Here is a 16692-nt window from a genome sequence, read left to right on the forward strand (position 1 = left end):
CATGGGAACTATTTTACGTTTTCCATGAGAAACTTGGCAGGGCTGCAGGGTCAGTGTTCTGAGGGATGCACTTTGGGCTCCCTCTGGGTCTCCACAAGGGCTATGGTCAGGGCCAGATTCCATTCCCCGTGGCAAAGACTAGCCTCCAGCAGCTGGGCCAGGGTACTCCCTCTGCCAGCAGCCACCAGTCACACCCTCATTGGGGACCAGCTGGAGAATGCCAAGACCAGTGGAAGAGGGGTGCTTCTCAGAGCAGGGTTACCCCACGGAGCTCCAGGCAGTCTCTGGAGCACAAGAAGTGGGCCCCAGGCCTGCGCATGGAAGGCAGCTGAGGCAGGATGGGGCATGGAACGCTGGGAACAGTCGGCATTGGGCACAAAGGCACTGGACCCGTGGTCTGCTCAACACGGGCCTGTTTAGAACCTCAGAGCCGGCCTCCTTGAGTCCATTCTTCCCTCCTGGGCACCCAGTGATGCCTCCTGCTCTCAGAAGACATGCCAGGCCTGGCAAGGGAGATGCTCAAAGACCGGGGATTACTACCTGTTGTCACACAGGCAAGAGAAAGGGAGGGGGGTCCCACTGTGCTCCCAGCCCCTAGAATTGTGCCTGGCACATGGCAGCAGCTCCCTACTTGCTTGTTGAATGCAAAAGAGAACAAAATAGTTTTTACCTGTTTCCTCATGTGTCTTCTGTCTTCAGGGACCCTGGCAGCATCTAAGAGTGAAAGGGGAAGCACAGCAAAGTCGTCAGTGACTGATTTTCACTCTTCTTGGCCACACCCCCCCCCAGCTCTCTTTGGCAGCAAAGCCACTTCTGGGTATTTATCTGAAGGAAACAAAACGTTAACTGGAAAAGATATCTGCACCCCAATGTTCCCTGCAAACATGCAAGCAACCTGAGTGCTCATTGATGGATGAGTGGATAAAGAAAACGTCTACAAAAGAATATTACTTAATAACCAAGAGATCACTGAAGAAATCAAAGAGGAAATTAAAAAATACCTAGAAACAAATGGCAATGAAAATACAATGACCCAAAACCTATGGGATGCAGCAAAAGCAGCTCTAAGAGGGAAGTTTATAGCAATACAATCCTACCTTAAGAAACAAGAAACATCTCAAATAAACAACCAAACCATACACCTAAAGCAATTAAAGAAAGAAGAACACAAAACCCCAAAGTTAGCAGAAGGAAAGAAATCATAAAGACCAGATCAGAAATAAATGCAAAAGAAATGAAGGAAACAAGGACAAAGATCAATAAAACTAAAAGTTGGTTCTTTGAGAAGATAAACAAAATTGATAAACCATTAGCCAGACTCATCAAGAAAAAAAGGGAGAAGACTCAAATAAATAGAATCAGACATGAAAAAGGAGAAGTAACAGCTGACACTGCAGAAATACAAAGGATCATGAGAGATTACTACAAGCAACTATATGCCAATAAAATGGACAACCTGGAAGAAACGGACAAATTCTTAGAAAAGCACAACCTTCCATGACTGAACCAGGGAGAAATAGAGAATATAAACAGATTAATCACAAGCACTGAAATTGAAACTGTGATTAAAAATCTTCCAACAAACAAGTCCAGGACCAGATGGCTTCACAGGCGAATTCTATCAAACATTTAGAGAAGAGCTAACACCCATCCTTCTTCCAAAATATAGCAGAGGGAGGAACACTCACAAACTCATTCTATGAGGTCACCATCACCCTGATACCAAAACCAGACAAAGATGTCACAAAGAAAGAAAACTACAGGCCAATATCACTGATGAACATAGATGCAAAAATCCTCAACAAAATACTAGCAACAGAATCCAACAGCATATTGAGAGGATCATACACCATGATCAAGTGGGGTTTATTCCAGGAATGCAAGGATTCTTCAATATACACAAATCAATCAACGTGATACACCATATTAACAAATTGAAGAATAAAAACCATATGATCATCTCAACAGATACAGAAAAAGCTTTTGACAAAATTCAACACCCATTTATCATAAAAACTCTCCAGAAAGTAGGCACAGAGGGAACCTATCTCAACATAATAAAGGCCATATATGACAAACCCACAGCCAACATTGTCCTCAATGGTGAAAAACTTAAACCATTTCCACTAAGATCAAGAACAAGACAAGGTTGCCCACTCTCACCACTATTATTCAACATTGTTTTGGAAGTTTTAGCCACAGCAATCAGAGAAGAAAAAGAAATAAAGGGAATCCAAATCAGAAAAGAAGAAGTAAAGCTGTCACTGTTTGCAGATGACATGATACTATACATAGAGAATCCTAAAGATGCTACCAGAAAACTATTAGAGCTAATCAATGAATTTGGTGAAGTAGCAGGATACAAAATTAATGCACAGAAATCTCTTGCATTCCTATACACTAATGAAAAATCTGAAAGAGAAATTAAGGAAGCACTCCCATTTACCATTTCAACAAAAAGAATAAAATACCTTAGGTAGGAATAAACCTATCTAAGGAAACAAAAGACCTGTATGCAGAAAATTATAAGACACTGATGAAAGAAATTAAAGATGATACAAACAGATGGAGAGATATACCATGTTCTTGTATTGGAAGAATCAACATTGTGGAAATGACTATACTACCCAAAGCAATCTACATATTCAATGCAATCCCTATCAAACTACAACTGACATTTTAAACAGAAATAGAACAAAAACTTTCATAATTTGTATGGAAACACAAAAGACCCCGAATAGCCAAAGCAATCTTGAGAAAGAAAAATGGAGCTGGAGGAATCAGGCTCCCTGACTTCAAACTATACTACAAAGCTACAGTAATCAAAACAGTACAGTACTGGCACAAAAACAGAAATATAGATCAATGGAACAGGATAGAAAGCCCAGAGATAAACCCATGCACATATGGTCACCTTATCTTTGATAAAGGAGGCAAGAATATACAATGGAGAAAAGACAGCCTCTTCAATAAGTGGTGCTGGGAAAACTGGACAGCTACATGTAAAAATGAAATTAGAACACTCTGTAACACCATACACAAAAATAAACTCAAAATGGATTAAAGACCTAAATGTGAGGTTAGACACTATCAAACTCTTAGAGGAAAACATAGGCAGAACACTCTATGACATAAATCACAGCAAGATCCTTTTTGACTCACCTCCTAGAGAAATGGAAATAAAAACAAAAATAAACAAATAGGACCTAATGAAACTTAAAAGCTTTTGCACAGCAAAGGAAACCATAAACAAGATGAAAAGACAGCCCTCAGAATGGGAGAACATATTTGCAAATGAAGCAACTGACAAAAGATTAATCTCCAAAATTTACAAGCAGCTCATGCAGCTCAATATCAAAAAACAAACAACCCAATCCAAAAATGGCCAGAAGACCTAAACAGACATTTCTCCAAAGAAGATATACAGATTCCCAACAAACACATGAAAGGATTCGCAACATCACTAGTCATTAGAGAAATGCAAATCAAAAGTACAATGAGGTATCACCTCACACCGGTTAGAGTGGCCATCATCAAAAAATCTACAAACAATAAATGCTGGAGAGGGTGTGGAGAAAAGGGAACCCTCTTGCACTGTTGGTGGGAATGTAAATTGATACAGCCACTATGGAGAACAGTATGCAGTTTCCTTAAAAAACTAAAAATAGAACTAACATACGACCGAGCAATCCCACTACTGGGCACATACCCTGAGAAAACCATAATTCAAAAAGAGTCATGTACCACAATGTTCATTGCAGCTCTATTTACAATAGCCAGGACATGGAAGCAACCTAAGTGTCCATCATCAGATGAATGGATAAAGAAGATGTGGGACATATATACAATGGAATATTACTCAGCCATAAAAAGAAACAAAATTGAGTTATTTGTAGTGAGGTGGATGGACCTAGAGTCTGTCATACAGAGTGAAGTAAGTCAGAAAGAGAAAAACAAATACCGTATGCTAACACATATATATGGACTCTAAAAAAAAAGAAAAAAGAATAACTAACTAACTAAATAAAAATGGTTATGAGGAACCTAGGGTCAGGATGGGAATAAAGTCGCAGACCTACTAGAGAATGGACTTGAGGACACAGGGAGGGGGAAGGGTAAGCTGGGACAAAGTGAGAGAGTGGCATGGACATATATACACTACCAAATGTAAAATAGATAGCTAGTGGGAAGCAGTTGCATAGCACAGGGAGATCAGCTCGGTGCTTTGTGACCACCTAGAGGGGTGCGATAGGGAAGGTGGGAGGGAGGGAGATGCAAGAGGGAAGAGATATGGGGATATATGTATATGTATAGCTGATTCACTTTGTTATAAAGCAGAAACTAACACACCATTGTAAAGCAATTATACTCCAATAAAGATGTTTTTTAAAAAAAGAATATTATTCAGCCATAAAAGAAGGATATCTTGCTGTTTGCTACCACATGGATGGGACTGGAGGGAACTATGCTAAGTGAAATAAGTCAGACAGAGAAAGACAAATACCATATGGTCTCACTTACATGTAGAATCTTTTAAAAAAATGAAAATTGACTCATAGATACAAAGAACAGATTGGTGGCTGCCAGAGGCAGGGAGTGTGGGGTGGGTAAAATGCGGGAAGGTGGGCAAAATGTGCAAAATTCTTGTTATAAAATAAATAAATCCTAGGGGTGTAATGCACAGCATGGCGACTATGGTTACTAATACTGTACTGTATATTTGACAGTTGCTAAGGGAGTAGATCTTAAAAGTTCTCATCGCAAGAAAAATTAATTCTGTAACTATGTATGGTGATGGATGTTAACTAGACTTATTGTGGGGATGGTTTTGCACTAAATACAAATACCAAATCATTATGTTATACACCTGAAACCAATATAATGTGATATGTTGATTATACCTCAGTTTTAAAAAGAAAGTAGGAGTGGCTATAATAATAATAGAAAAGTGGATTTCAGAACAAAGAAAATGACCAAAGCCGGAGAGGGATATGTTATAATAAGGAAAGGGTCGATCCATCAATAAGACATAGCAATCTAAATGTGTAAGTATCAAAGAGCAGACCTACAAAATGTGTGAGGCAAAATCCAACAGAAGTGAAAGAAGAAACAGACAAATCCACAATTACAGTTGGAAAATTCAACACCCACCCTCAAGAACTGATAGAAAAACTAGACAGAAAAGCAGCAAGGATATATAAGAACTCAACGACACCATCAACCAACAATATCTAACTGACATTCATAGAACACTCCACCCCAAACAACATAATACACATTCTTTTCAGGCGCCCACAGAACGTATACCAAGATAAACCAAATATAGGGCCATAAAACAAGCCTCAAAAATTTGGAAATAATTGAAATCACATAGGGTATATTCTCTAACTACAATGGAATCAAACTAGAAATCAATAACAGAAACATCTCCAAACACTTGAAAACCAAACAGCACACTTCTAAATAATCTATGGGTCAAAGGGGAAATCTCAAGGGAAATTTAATAATACATTGAGCTGAAAGAACATGAAAATAGAACTTACCAAATTTGGGGGGACACAACTAAAATACAAGGGGGAAATTTATAGCACTGAGTGCTTACATTAAAAAAAGTAAGTCTTGGGAGTTCCCTGGCAGTCCAGTGGTTAGGACTCGGTGATTTCACTGCCGAGGGTCCTGGTTAAATCTCTGGCTGGGGAAAGAAGGTTGTGCAAGTCAAAAAAAAAAAAAAGTAACTCTCAAATCAATAATATAAGATTCCAGCTCTAGAAACTAGACAAATAAGAGCAAAAAGCAGGCATAAGGAAGGAAATAATAAATATAAAGGCAGAAATCAATGAAACTGAAACAGAAAAATAATAGAGGAAATAAAATACCTGGTTCACTGAGAAGATCAATAAAATTGACAAATCTTTAGCAAGACTGACAAATAAAAAGAGAGAAATTGCTAATATCAATGCAAATCAAAACTACAATGAGGTATCACCTCACACCGGTTAGAATGGCCATCATCAAAAAATCTACAAACAATAAATGCTGGAGAGGGTGTGGAGAAAAGGGAACCCTCTTGCACTGTTGGTGGGAATGTGAATTGGTACAGCCACTATGGAGAACGGTATGGAGGTTCCTTAAAAAACTACAAATAGAACTACCATATGACCCAGCAATCCCACTACTGGGCATATACCCTGAGAAAACCATAATTCAAAAAGAGACATGTACCAAAATGTTCATAGCAGCCCTATTTACAATAGCCCGGAGATGGAAACAACCTAAGTGTCCATCATCGGATGAATGGGTAAAGAAGATGTGGCACATATATACAATGGAATATTACTCAGCCATAAAAAGAAATGAAATTGAGCTATTTGTAATGAGGTGGATGGACCTAGAGTCTGTCATACAGAGTGAAGTAAGTCAGAAAGAGAAAGACAAATACTGTATGCTGACACATATATATGGAATTTAAGAAAAAAAAATGTCATGAAGAACATAGGGGTAAGACAGGAATAAAGACACAGACCTACTAGAGCATGGACTTGAGGATATGGGGAGGGGGAAGGGTAAGCTGTGACAAAGTGAAAGAGCGGCATGGACATATATACACTACCAAACGTAAGGTAGATAGCTAGTGGGAAGCAGCCGCATAGCACAGGGAGATCAGCTCGGTTCTTTGTGACCGCCTGGAGGGGTGGGATAGGGAGGGTGGGAGGGAGACGCAAAAGGGAGGGGATATGGGGACATATGTATATGTATAACTGATTAAATTTGTAAAATAAAAAAAAAAGAGTGCAACAGAGGATATAAGTACATATCCTGCAGACATCAAAAAGATAATAAGGAATACTATGGAAAACTCTATACACATAAATTTGGCCACTTAGATTAAATAGATCAATTCCTCAAAAAGTACAAACTACCACAACTCAATCAATATAAATCAGATAATTTGAATAGCCTTATAACTACTAAGGTAATTTAAAACATGAAAGAGAAATGTTCAGGCCAATATGGTTTTTACTGGAGAATTCTACCCAACATTTAAAGAAGAATTAACACCAATTCTACATAATCTATTATGTAGAAAATATTACAGGGAATGCTTCCCAACTCATTCTATGAAGCCAGTATTACTCTGAAACCAAACCAAAGCAAAAAAGACAAAGATGGTACAAAATGGAAAACTACAGACCAATATTCCTCATGAAAATGGATGCAGAAGTCCTTAACAAAATATTAGCAGATAGAATTCAGCAACATATAAAAAGAACTATACAACTATAACCAAGCAGGGATTATTCCAGGTATGCAAGTCTGGTTCAATATTCGAAAATCAATCAATGTAATCTCACATTAGTGGGACAAAGAAGAAAAATCACATGATCATATAAATTGTTGCAGAAAAAGCATTTGACAAAATTCACCACCCTTTTATGATAAACTCTCTGAAAACTAAGAATAGAAACTTCTCAACTTGATTACCTACAACTGACCTACAAAAAATACAGCTAACATATTTAACACTTAGCAGTGTTAATACTTTCTCCTCTAAGCTTGGGAACAAGGCAAGGATGTCCACTCTCAATCACTCCTACTCAGTATAATACTGGAAGATCTAGACAGCATAATAAGACAAAGAAAAGCAATAAAAAGCATATAGATCTGAAAGAAAGAAATAAAACCTATTTACAGATAACATAATGGTCTATGTAGAAAATCTCAAGGAACCTACAAAAAAAATTCTAAAACTAATTAGTGAATTCAGCAAGGTTGCAGAATACAAGATGAACACAAAAATTAGTCACATTTCTTTATATTAATAATGCATATGTGGAAGCTGAAATTTAAAATATAATTCTATTTCCAATGGCTTAAAAAAAGAAACACTTAGGTGTCATAAATCTAACAAAACATATGTAAGACTTGTATCCTGAAACTACAAAACACTGCTGAAAAAAATCAAAGAAGACTTCTTCAATAAATACCATGTTCATGAATTAGAAGACTAAACATAGTAAAGATGTCAATTTTCCCCAAACTGATATACAGATTTAATGCACTTACTATCAAAATCCCAGCAAGATTTTTCGTAGATATAGACAAGATTATTCTAAAGTTTATACAGAAAGAAAATGAACTAGAATAGAAAACATTTCTGAAAAAGAAGAACAAAGGGAGAGGAATCACTCTACCTGATTTAAGGCTTATTATAAAGGAATATACAATAGTCAAAACTGTGTGGTATTGGTGGGGGGATAAACATGTCGATCAATTGGACAGATAAGAGGACCCAGGAATAGCCCTACACAAGAATAACCAACGGATATTGGATAAAAGAGCAAAAAATGGTTCAATGGAGGAAATATAGTCTTTTCAACAAAGGGTGGTAGAACAATTGGATAGCCATAGGCAAAACATGAACCTCAACCTAAACCTCATACTTCATACAAAAATTAACTCAAAGTGGATCATAGACTCGCATGTGAAACATTAAACTATAAAACTTTTAGAAGATAACATAGGAGAAAATTTGGGGTACATAGGGGATGATGAAGAGTTCTTAGACATGAGATCAAAAGCATGACCCCTAGGGGCCTCCCTGGTGGCGCAGTGGTTGAGAGTCCGCCTGCCGATGCAGGGGATACGGGTTCGTGCCCCGGTCTGGGAGGATCCCATATGCCGCGGAGCGGCTGGGCCCGTGAGCCATGGCCGCTGGGCCTGCGCATCCGGAGCCTGTGCTCCGCAACGGGAGAGGCCACAACAATGAGAGGCCCGCATACCGCAAAAAAAAAAAAAAAAAAAAAAAAAAAAAAGCATGACCCCTAAAACTCAATAAACTAGACTCCAAAATTAATTTTTTTGGCTCTGGGAGAGAGTTTTCTAAGAGAATGAAAGGACAAACATAAACTGGGAGAAAATATTTGCAAGCCACTTATCTGACAAAGAATTCATATCTAGAATGAATATGTAGGGATTTCTCCGGTGGCGCAGTGGTTAAGAATCTGCCTGCCAATGCAAGGGACACGGGAAGATCCCACATGCCGCGGAGCAACTAAACCCGTGGGCCACAACTAGTGAGCCTGTGCTCTAGAGCCTGCGAGCCACAACTACTGAAGCCGGCACACCTACAGCCCGTGCTCCGCGACAAGAGAAGCCATCGCAATGAGAAGCCCGCGCACCACAACGAAGAGTAGCCCCCGCTCGCCGCAACTAGAGAAAGCCCGCGTGCAGCAACAAAGACCCAAGGCGGCCTAATTAATTAATTACTTTTAGAAAAGAAAAAAATAGGGCTTTCCTGGTGGCGCCGTGGTTGAGAGTCCGCCTGCCGATGCAGGGGACACAGGTTCGTGCCCCGGTCTGGGAAGATCCCACATGCCGCAGAGCGGCTGGGCCCGTGAGCCATGGCCGCTGAGCCTGCACGTCCGGAGCCTGTGCTCCGCAACGGGAGAGGCCACAACAGTGAGAGGCCCACGTACCGCCTAAAAAAAAAAAAAAAAAAGATGGGCAAAAAAAAAAAAGAGGTGGGCAAAACGCATGAAGAGACATTTCACTGGAGACGCTATATGGATGGAAAATAATCACATAGGGACTTCCCTGGTGGTCCAGTGGGTAAGACTCTGTGCTCCCAATGCAGGGGGTCTGGGTTCGATCCCTGGTCTGTGAAGTAGATGCCGCATGCATGCCGCAAGTAAGAAATCTGCATGCCTCAACAAAGATCCCGAGTGCCGCAACTAAGACCCGGCACAGCCAAAACAAATAATAAATAAATAAATAAAATTTAAAAAGTAATCCAATAAAAAGATGTTCAACGTCATTAACCTTTAGAGAAATGCCAGTTAAGGTCACAATGAGCTATCACTCTTACACACCTATTAGCTAAAATTAAAAAATAGTGGTAATAGCAAATGCTGGAAAGGATGTGTAGTAATGGAATCTTTTATACATTGCTAGTGGGAATGTAAAATTGACCAGCCACTTTGAAAAACAGTCTCAAGACAATTTCTCCAAATGTTAAACATAGAATTCCCATTTACCTCTGTGATTCCACTCCTAGGGTATATACCCAAGAGAAATGAAAACACACCCACCCAGAAATTTGAACACAAATGTTCATAGCACATTATTCATAAAAGCCAAAAAAATGGGAACAACCCAGATATCTATCAAGTGATGAACGAATAAAGAAGATATGGTGTATCCATACAATGAAATATTATTTGGCAGTAAAAAGAAATGAAGTACTGTAGAGATCCTGCAAAATGATGAACTTGAAAACATTAAGTGAAAGAAGCCAATCACGAAAAGTCACAAATTGTATGATTCCATTTCTATGAAATGTCCAGGAAAAGAAAATCTGTAGAGACAGAAAGTAGATTTAGTTGTTGCCTAGGGCTGGGGTAGCGGTGTCGAGAGGAAACAAGGAGTGACTGCTGATGGGCTCGGGTTTCTCTGGGGTGATGAGATGTTCTAAAATTGACTGTGGTGATGGTGGTGCAACGCTGTGAATATACTTAAAACCATTAAAGGGTACACTTTTTTTTTTTTTTTTTTTTTTTCTGTACGCGGGCCTCTCACCGTTGTGGCTTCTCCCGTTGCAGAGCACAGGCTCCGGACGTGCAGGCTCAGCGTCCATGGCTCACGGGCCCAGCCGCTCCATGGCACGTGGGATCTTCCCGGACCGGGGCACGAACCCATGACCCCTGCATCGGCAGGTGGACTCTCAACCACTGTGCCACCAGGGAAGCCCAAGTGTACACTTTAAGTAGGTGGATTGTATGGCCAATTAGAAAATGGGCAAAAGACAAGAAAAGACATTTCACCGAAGAGTATACACAGATGGCAAATAAGCCCGTGAACAGATGCTCAGCTCCACTAGCCATTAGTGAAATGCAAATCAAGACCATACAAATCACTGCATACCAACGAAACGGCTAAAATAAAAAATAATAACAATATCAAATGCTGGTGAGGATGCAGTGAAACTGGATCATTCATGCATGGCTGGTGGGAATGTAAAATGGTACAGCCACTCTGGAAAATAGTTTGTAATTTTCTTGAAAAACAAATGAAATATTCCTACCGAATGAGTCAGCAATTGCACTTCTAGGCATTGATGCCTAAGAAATGAAAATTTATGTCCACACCAAAGCCTGTACCCGGTTGTTCATAGCAGCTTTATTTGTAATAGGCCCAGACTGGAAACAACCTACACATGCCTCAATAGTTAAATGTTTCAACAGTTGTGATACATCCATACCGTGGAGTACTGTGTAGCAATGGAATGAAGTATTGAACAGGCAGCAACTTGGAAAATTCTGAAGGGCATTTTACTGAGTTACAAAAAACCCCAGTCCTAAAGGGTCATGTACCATATGATTCCTTTTATGTAATATTCTTGAAATGACAAAAAGGTAGAGATGGAGAACAGATTACTGGTTGCCAGGGGTTAGAGACAATAGAGGAAAGGGAAGTGGATGTGACTACAAGGGTGATCTTTGCGGTAATGGAATAATTCTGTATCTTGACTACAGAGTTACACACATCTAGACAAGAGATAAAAGGACTTAGAACTACACACAGGTTGTACTAAACGTAATTATGTAACAAGTACTTAGAACTACACACAGGTTGTACTAAACGTAATTATGTAACAAGTACTTAGAACTACACACAGGTTGTACTAAACATAATTATGTAACAAGTACTTAGAACTACACACAGGTTGTACTAAACATAATTATGTAACAAGTAACCATGGGAGGAAACTCAACACAGCGCTCGCCAGACTTCTCTCTTCTATCTTTGTCACTTCCTGTAAGTCTATAGTTATTTCAAAATAAAAAGTTTAAAAAAACCCCAAACCCCAGTGATCTCAATGGGGGACTCCCAGGCCAAGGGACAAGATCCCAAAAGTCTTCTGGGACCCACTGGGGACCCACAGTCCTGCTCACTGCCTAGAAGGAGCGTCTGAGGCCTCTGCTGGCACAGTTCCAGGCATTGCTGATGGTCCTGCCACAGGAGGAAATTGAGCAGGGGGTTCATGGACGTGCCTTGATTTCTGGAGACCAAGGGCCACATGGAGGAGGAAAGGGTGGGGAAGCAGGACTCCTGAGAATGTAGCTCTGGTGCCTTCACATCTTTCCCTCCAAAGAGGTAGATGGTCTCTGTTTTGGGTCACTTGGCTTGGCTGTCCCCACCCTGCCCTGGAAGCAGTGGAGCCAAGCACCTGGGAGCATCACTGTGAGGCCTGGGTTGCCTTCCGCACCTAGCTGTGTGCCCCCTCTGAGCCCACTGTCCAGGCTGAAAGATGGGGATGACAGTGCCTTTCTCACAGGGTTAGTGAGGTCACACACGTGCTGCACTCAGCTGCATATGAATGACAAGCACCTGGTAAACAGACCTGGGCTCAAATCCCTGTCCTGCCATCTGTCAGCTGTGACCTCCCTCAGTTTCCCCTCTAAGGATGATGCAGACACTGGCGGTTCTGACCTCCTGAGTGTGCCGTGAGCAACTGCAAGCATGTAAAACGCTTTGCAGGATGGCCGTCATGAAATGAGCACTCTGTAAAAGTCAGCTGTCATTATTACCAACAGTCCCTTGCTCGGTTTGACCAATACTTCATGGTGACATCGCGTCACATACCTTTGGCTGCTCGATTCCAGACTGAGTTTGACAGAGAGGCCCTTTGAGATAAAACAGTGGTTCCCCTCCTGCTCTCCAGCGAAGATGTTCCAGGCAGACCAAGCTCTGGGGATGGGAGGGGGTGGGGGGAGCGGTCTTCTCTTCGGCTGCTGCCCTGCCCATGGGCTGAGGTTGTCACCTCCCCTCCAGGGAGCAGACGGGAACTGAGAGTGAGGAAGGTGGGGAAAGGAGGAGGCTTGGATCCTCCTGGGAAGAGTTGTGAGTCCCCCACCCACCCACCGCAGAGGAGGAGACTTGGAGTAGCCAGCATGGCCTGGAGCCCTTTCATTGATGGGGATAATGGAGCCGCCCACCCCAGGCACTGGTCCTCAGGACAGCGTGGGGGGCGACCAGGAATGGCTCTTCTCGGCCAGGAGCGACCCAGGATGTTGGAGGGAGGCGAGGGACAAAGTGGTCCATGTTGTCATGCTTGGTGCCTGGCCATCCTCCCTCCTGCATCGGGTGGCCCATCCCTCCCGACAGCTGCAACTGTGAGACCTGTTCGCCTCTATTCCAGTGCAGCCAGACCTCTTCTCTTGCACGTGTCCCCGTCCCTCTGAGTCACTCTGACTCTTCCTCAGCTCGAAATGTCCCCAGGGAGGGGTCCCATCAGCCTTGCCTGTCTTTGAACGTGCTGAGCAGAGCATGCTGTGTTCTCCACCAAGCTAGTTCCTTTCGACCTCTCCAGCATGCAAGGAAGTGGCCTTAGATCTAAGCATCTAAGCATCTCAGACTCCTCTCTTCCTTCCCCTCTGTACCAGCCAGTCCCGTAAGCTCCCCCTCTAGAATAGGTCCTGATGTTCTTCCCTCTCACATCTCCACTTCTCCTCTCTCTTGTACAAGAGCCGTGGCCTCCTGAGCCCCTTGCCTGCATCCGCTGATCCCCTGCATTCACTGTCCACACAGCTGCCAGCAGGGTCTCTGAAACCTCCAGCCCCTCCATCACGTTCCTCTGCATATAACTCTCCAGCAGCTCCCCAGGTCATTCAGAGTAAAACCCTGAATCCTGACTGTGACCTAAAGCCCCTCTGTGATCGGGCTCCCTTGGGCAACCACTCTGGCTCCTACATCCCACTCCACGCACACTGGTTTCCTTCTCATTCCATGAACATAACAAGTACATTCCCACTCTAGGCATTTGTACCTGATCTTGGCTTTCCCTGGACCCACATTCCTCAGAAATCGACAGAGCTCCCTCCCTGTCTTCCTTCTGGTCTCTACTCAGATGACCGCTTTCTAAATCGGCAGCTTTGTGAGCACACTGTCCTTCTATCTCTCTTAGTTTCCTTCTTAGCACACTCACTATCTGACCACGTGTTTACCTGGTCTTTGTCTATCTCTTCCACAGGATGTCAGCTCCACCAGGTCAGAGCGTGGTTCTTTTGGTCAGTGCGGCATCCCTAGAGCCCAGCACTGGCTTGGCACAGAGTAGGTGCTCAGTAACCACGTGTGGACAGAGTGGATGAATTCTGGGGGGTCCAGGTGCTGGGCGGAGTGTGATAGCTGAATTGTGGGTCATCACTGAACGTTAGTCCCTCCTACGAGATGGTCTTTGTGTCAGATCACATCACTGCTTTCCAAACTTTAAAGGTTTGCCTGTGACCTTCAGGACTTTTATCCTGTCTGTGAACCACCTGAAACACTTTTATTTCATACATTTCTTTAAATCAATACACTTGATTGGTTTTTAAACTCAGCCTCATCCTAAGCTTTCATCAAAAACCAAAAAATCATGTTTGGTATGCTGCTTTCCTTTTGCTCTGATACAGACTAAATAAAGCATGACTATTCATGTAAACGTCACTCCACACCCCTCCTGGGGACACCTAGCTCACCCGGGCGGCGCTCAGGCTGCACCGCGGGCAGCACAGGGTTACTCTGACTGTACATCCCTGATTATTGACACTCCTCCGCCTCTCAGGGTGAAGTCCTTAGGGTCATTCCTCCCAGGCCAGACCTGCTGGAGCCAGGGCCTGTTGTCGGGGGACAGGTGTGTCAGGGCGGGGCCCCTGCACGTGCGCAGGAGCTCTGGTCGAAATGTCTAGTGTGGCTGCTATGAAGCCCCTGCTGTTCTCTGCCACCCTCTCTGACCACTCCAGCCTTGTTTCAGGTCCTGGAACTTTGCCAAACACAGTCCCACTTGGGGCCTTCACACAGGGTGTCCCTGAGTGACTTTCCTTCCATAGGGATGCCTCCCGAACCCCGAGACCCTAAGTCACACTTCCATTCTAGGCTCTACCAGCCTTCCCTGTGCTTCTCCTTGGGAGCAGGGGTCCCACTTTGCAGCCAAGCGTTCTGCCTGAGGTCATTTATTTAATGTCCTTCTCCCTGCATGACTGCCAGCTCGGTGAGGAAAGGGCAGGCCTCAGGGTGGGGTTCCGCCCCGCTGCCCACAGCCCTGTTACCACGGACCTCTCTTCCTTTCTCATGCACGTGGACATCCCACTCCAGCCGAAGCGGCCTCGTCACCTTCCTTTCCAACACAGTTTGGTTATTTCTGCCTCTAGACCTTGACTTTGGCCTCTGTTGTATCCTCCGCCCTCTTCAAAAACCAGGGCAGGACCACCTTCCCCAGGAACCTCGCTGGTATTGCCCTCAGCCCTGTGGCTCTATTCTTACCACCCCCTCGGCACCTTCAGACCCATGAGCTCCTGCTGCTTCTCACTGAAATGGCAGTGACGTACAGTGGTCAGCGTGTGGGCTCCAGAGCCAGGCCCTGGGGGCTCAAGTCGGGGCTGCAGCTGGAGGACCTCGAGGAAGTGATGCAGCCTCTATGCCTCGCCTCCTCCAGATTCTCAACGTCATGCATCAGAGTCACCAGGAGGATACATCAAAACACAGACTGCTGGGCCCCAGCCCAGAGGTTTTGATTCCTGCAGTCTGGGTGGGGCCTGAGAATCTGCCTTTCTGACAAGTGCCCAGGTGAGGCTGCTACCGCTGGTGCAGGCACCCCACTTGGGGAACCACTGTCGTAGTTGTTAGGGAAAGCAAATGGAGATGAATTCATATAAACCAGGTAGAACCACATGGCACGTAGTAAGCGCTCAACAAAAACGTTAGCTGTTGATACCAGTTCATGCCAGTGAGTCTGGCCTTCTTTAAATTCAAGAAGACCTGAGTCCAGGGTCTGGCCACACCGTTTCCTGGCTCTGGGACCCTGGGAAAATCACCTGGCTTGCCTGAGCCCCAGTGTTCTCATCTTCACAGGACTGTCCTGGAGGTCCCTTCCCAGGATAGCCTGAGCTTCCTAAAGGGCTTCAATACACACCTGATGCCTGATGGATATTTCTTGAACCAAGTGAAGTTTGAAAGATTGGGAATTCCCCGGTGGTCCAGTGGTTAGGACTCTGCACTTCCACTTGCAGGAGGCACAGGTTCAATCCCTGGTCAGGGAACTAAGATCCCACATGCCGCACAGCATGGCCAAAATAAATAAATAATTTTTTTTTTTTTTAAAAGGAAAAGAAAAAAGATAGAAGCTGCAGAGTACAGCATGAATATGAGGCACGGTGGTCAAACCGACACAGGCTCAGGAAACACTGAGACCTGAGGCCCCCCCGCCGCGACCCACAGGGTACAGGGGGGATGTCAGTGAGTGAAGCCAGCCAGGTGTGGGACAACAGGAAATGGTGAGCAGTGTGGCAGATCAGGAGCCAGGCCCCTTCAGAAGAAGCAGCCACCATCTCTTTCAGTGAGATGTGACAGTGTGTAAGCGCAAGCCCGGGGCTGTCAGTTGCTCCACCTGTGGCAGGAGCAGGAATGAGGGTTGTGATGTGAAATCACCCAGCCGTCAAACATGACCTACTGTGGACCAGAGCAAGCCTACAGCTGCCAGCTCAGAGTGGAAGCAACTTACGGGCGGCTAGCCTGGGCTCAGGGCTAGGATCCCTGAGGACCCAGGGAAGGGCAAGGAGCGGGGTGTGGCAGGGTCCCCAAGGACGGGTCTGAAATCATCAGGATCTAGACAGGTGTTTGGCTTCAGGGCATTTATTTCAGGTTCCTCCATACAGG

This window comes from Mesoplodon densirostris, chromosome 19 (genome assembly GCF_025265405.1).
Source record: "Mesoplodon densirostris isolate mMesDen1 chromosome 19, mMesDen1 primary haplotype, whole genome shotgun sequence".
NCBI classification, from domain to species: Eukaryota; Metazoa; Chordata; class Mammalia; order Artiodactyla; family Ziphiidae; genus Mesoplodon; species Mesoplodon densirostris.